A 5,027-nucleotide genomic window follows, 5' to 3' on the forward strand; every position below is an offset into this window, starting at 1 on the left:
CCTTTCGTAGGCAACCTCAAGAATGTTCCATGCTTCCTTAGCAGAGGTACATGTGTTGATTAGTTTAAAAACGTTTTGATCCACCCCATTGTATAAGGTAATGCACACGAGTTCCTAAGAGACGCTTCATCCTCTTCCTCGGTCCAAGTAATTTTAGGTTTCTAAATTTCCTTACAAGTTACATCCTAGGTAGATGGTGGTCCCCATCTAGTCGTTACAGCCTTCCAGCACATGATATTAACTACACTTGATATTTATGGAATGTCATGTAATAACTGTAACGCCCCAAAATTTAGAATTTAATTTTACTATCTTAACTGCAGTTATTGGAACCTTCGACGTAATTGAGGAATCTTGATTATTGAAATCTTGGTGGTGAAATTAAGTAAGTTTGAGGTTAAAATAATTTCTCTAATTGGATAATTTATGTAAGGTTATTTGTTGAAGATAAGATATTTGAGTGGAGGGGAGAGAAAAATTGATTTATTTTGGTTTAAGATAATGTGATATTTTATTTGGAAAGTATATATATATATATATTTATAAAAAGGAGTGATGTGATTGGTTGATTTTTTAAATTTAGGAGATTGGGAGTTTTAATTGAAGAGAGAGAAGAATTGATTGTTTTGAATTAAATTAAGGAAAAGAAAAAGGGAATTTAATATTGGGGTTTTTGTATAAATGAGCCTTGGAACCCGTGCACAAGAAAAACAAAAAAATAGGGGAAAAAGGAAGACGAAGAAACCCTAACTCTAGTGCCGCCGCCGCCGCCTCCCTTACGAAGTCGCCGCAGCCGCCGCCGTAGCCGTCGCCTCCGTCTCCAGCCGTTCGCGGGCGTCGAGTCGTCTCGCCAAGGAGTAGCCATCGAACCGCAGCCGTCGTACGCCATCGAGCGCCAGCCACGGAATTAACCAGATCATCCCCGCGCCAGCCGTCTCGTGTGAAGCGAATCCCCCATTACCCAGCCGCCTGCTCAGCCACACCGTCGCACGTCGAGCGCCACCTGTCGAAGTCGGCGAAGCTGAGCCGTGACCGCGCCTCCGCAACCCCCAGTTGATCCGTACCGACCCGCGACCCCAGTTGACTCGGACCGACCTGCGACCCCAGTTGATCTGCACCGACCCGAAGACCCGAGCCGCGTTGCGCAGCTTTTTCGTGCCTTCAGTTGACCGTGCACCGCGTGAAGCAGAGCCGCCAAGTACCTGCCGCACGCACGTCTTCTCAAGCCGCACACGAAAAAGCGGAGCCACCCTCCAGCCGAGCAGGCGCGCGAGCCGTGCGCCATTCCCGAGGGTAAGTCATCTCAACTAAATTTTTGGGTCTTGGGTCGTTTGGTGAATTAATTTTGAAAATTGGCATTATTAAACATTTAGGATCTCACTTCTTGGAAGGCGTGAATTTAGAACTTGTTGAGCAAATTCCCAGGTAAGAGATTCTACTACTAGCTCTACGAGTAGAATTAAGAGATCGCATACATTCTTGGTTATGCACATTGATGACTAGACTGCATAACGACATGGGATTTGATGAAGATATGATATGATATAATGATGCGAATTGATATGATATGACATGATGTTGTGGCTTGATATGGTATTATGCTTTGACATGAGGATGTGACATGATGACGTGATGATGCTATGTTATGTGTATGTTATTGTTAGGGTGCATGTTAGCTTAGCCTATTAGAGTCGTACATGCATGGGTGTCCTTCAGGATCACCACCTATTTAGGACTACGTAGTCCGACAGGACCGCCAGTCTGGCATGGATATAGATATGATTCGAGTGATTCGACGGGATCCTCGCAGCCCGATTGTCATAGTGTTCCTCCGGGTATGCTACAGACTAGTTTGTCCTAGGTGTTCCCTTGGGTCACCGAAGACCAGATTTTGTTCCTATGGGAGCACATGTTGCACGTGTTTGGGAACGTACCAATTATTGGGTACCATTTTCAGAACTTTGATAGGAAGTTAACAGGCACTAGCGGGACTAGTAGTGGGTCCTTTACTGAGTATTTTATACTCACTATTTCCATTTCATTTTTCCAGGTAGGGGCAGAGGTAAGGGTAAGGGCAAGCTGGCGAGCGACCAGAAGTGACCATGGTGAGCCATAGGGATTTCTACTTCCGCTTTATATCCGAGTTTAGACCTTGAGTGTTTGCCTTTTTATTATTCTTTATTTGTTATTTCATTTCTTTAAAATTAGATAGGGCCCGAGTTAGGATTTTAATAATTGTTTACATATCGCATATTACTTTTGATTAGGTTTTTAAATAATAAATTTTTGAGGCTTTGTTTCGTTTTATCCAAAGTTTACAAACTGTATTTGCCTTTTGAAATTTTAACGGCTTCGACTTAGTATAAGGAGTTGGGTCGTTACAGTTTGTATCAGACATACATTCTAGGTTGTGTAGACTGACTTACAATGTGAGTCTCTGTTTTGTTTTGTTTTGTTTTACCCTTATAGCTATGCTGTCCGTCGTCACTCGCCAGGTATGTTTAAGACCTTGCTAAATGTTATGGTTACAATCTTGCCTGAATGAAATAGGTGTAGTTAGTATAAGTGCAGTTAGCATATGTGTTGTGGTTGTTTGTGAAAAGTTTCTTCTGGTGAAACTTCAGGAAAAGATGCCGCCACGTAGAGGTTCACGTCGAGGGGGTGGTAGGAGAGGCAGAGGAGCTGGACGTACCCAGCCAGAGGAGCAACATGCTGTGCAGGCAGCCAACCCTAACGCACCAGACACCCAGGCGGATCTCGCCACGATAGAGCAGCGCTATCAGGACATGCTACAGGCTGCTCTAGCCCCTTTCCTCGTGGCCCAGCCGACCCAGGCCGCCCTTGTTCAGGCTCAGACTGTCCCTCCTCCAGCCCTTGTGGGAGCTCAGCCCGAGTCGGTTCAACTATCAGCTGAGGCCAAACATCTGAGAGACTTTAGGAAGTACAATCCTAAAACGTTTGACGGGTCCATGGACAATCCCACCAAGGCCCAGATGTGGTTAACCTCTATATAGAAGATCTTCAGGTACATGAAGTGCCCTGAGGACCAGAAGGTAAGGGCAAGCGCAAGCTGGCGAGCGACCAGAAGTGACCGTGGCGAGCCACAGGGATTTCTGCTTCCGCTTTATATCCGAGTTTAGACCTTGAGTGTTTGCCTTTTTATTATTCTTTATTTGTTATTTCATTTTTTTAAAATTAGATAGGGCCCGAGTTAGGATTTTAATAATTGTTTACATATCGCATATTACTTTTGATTAGGTTTTTAAATAATAAATTTTTTAGGCTTTGTTTCGTTTTATCCAAAGTTTACAAACTTTATTTGCCTTTTGAAATTTTAACGGCTTCGACATAGTATAAAGAGTTGGGTCGTTACAATAACTTACATAAAAAAGTTTAAGACATGTCCATGAAATCTCAACTTTTTTAACAAGTTGTAGACATTTTTTTCTTTAAAATGTTGGTAAATATAGTTTTGTACTCGGAAAATTTCAAACGGAACATCATAAAATTAGAAGTTCCATATTATTTCAGCCAAAATACAAATAGATATGTAAAACAAAATCAACCAATATTTTAAAATAGAAAAAATTTTCAAATCAAATTGTTGACATTTAATTCACATTAGGTATGAAAGTTGTTAAAATTATTACTATTTTTACTAAATGAAAACAAATTCATGCATGGTGTTTAGTTTAGTTTACGGAAATCTGTACTATTTTTAAATAAATGAAACATATAAATGCATGGATGGGATTTAATGTAATTTTTAGTATTTAAACCATCGAAAATTGTAGAATTTCTACAACCCAAACTTAACAAAACAATAGTTTCAAAATTTGCATATCTTAAGAATATGGCTTCTTCCCATATCATTTGCTTTGCTCTTATATTTGCAGGTTCGTTTCCTTTAATTTCTTCCACAAATACAATATTATCATGTGTTACGAAATCAAAAAACCATGAGACATATTAGATTGCTAATTTGTATAGTTATGTTTTTATGTTTTTTTATAGTTGCATTGATCTTAGTGCCTCAAGATGTCTCAGCTGCCAAAAGATGTCAAGACGTTTTGTATAACACTGGGTGCTCTCTCAATGATTGTGGGAAGAAATGTTGGGAGAAGCATCATACTATTTCACATCAATGCATTCCAACTAATCCTTCTCAAACCATATATGCGTGTTATTGTTTCTTTGATTGTGGTGATCAAAAGAATTGATCTGCATGCTGACGTCTCCTAATTTTATGTAATGTACTTTGTCACTTAAACTTATAAATAGTATCACACATCTTCCCTAATCTTTGACTATGCTTCAACTATTTAATGTCTTGAATACAAGATTTCATGGACTAAAATTCTTTCAACATTATTGTCATGGATTAGCTTTCCTATGAACAACTTCAAAATTTACGACTTTGTATCAACCCTAATATTGGCGTTCCAAATTCATTACGAAATCCCTCCAACTATAAATATGTTGCAACCACATTGTTTTTAAGTATCTTCAATAAACTAAATTTTTATAAAATAACCTATAATGTCGAATAAGAACAAAACAATGATACAAAAATGACGAAGAAAAATTTGTCATCGTCCACTTTCTTCAAATAAAGTAAAGTTTATAATTCAATGAACTGAACAACTATTAATTACTACTAGAATATTGCAATAGCAATAAGCTCGAGGTCGAATAAGATGAAGCTAAAGATAGTATTTCTCAATGTAAAATTAGCCTATCAAAAGCAATAAAAATGGGGGGTTTTAAAATGGGGGGTTTTGTTTTGTTGACAATAAAATTAAATTGCATGAAATTTAAGAAGTGCAAAAACGTAGGATAGATGGGTAAGTAATCAAGATATGCTGGTTTTAGACAAATGGAGTCACTCAATGGCATTAAGATCATCTAAAATTATTATCTATAATCTAAATACTTTGTTTATGCATATTCCAATTGATAGGAACCGTGATTAATTATCGTAAGTATCAAGTTAGCTTGAATGATAAGTCTAACCCACTGTAGACCCG

The 5,027-nt window shown here is 38.8% G+C and overlaps 1 long non-coding RNA gene across 1 annotated transcript; it reads left to right on the forward strand.

Annotated features, from left to right (window-relative positions):
* The first annotated feature begins 3,815 nt into the window (after positions 1–3,815).
* LOC127150513 (uncharacterized) lies at positions 3,816–4,300 on the forward strand. Its single transcript, XR_007822896.1, has 2 exons — positions 3,816–3,896; positions 4,015–4,300. It is a non-coding gene; the product is annotated as an uncharacterized LOC127150513 (long non-coding RNA).
* The last annotated feature ends 727 nt before the right edge of the window (positions 4,301–5,027 follow it).

The sequence above is a fragment of the Cucumis melo genome, chromosome 8 (genome assembly GCF_025177605.1).
Source record: "Cucumis melo cultivar AY chromosome 8, USDA_Cmelo_AY_1.0, whole genome shotgun sequence".
Classification (NCBI taxonomy): Eukaryota; Viridiplantae; Streptophyta; class Magnoliopsida; order Cucurbitales; family Cucurbitaceae; genus Cucumis; species Cucumis melo.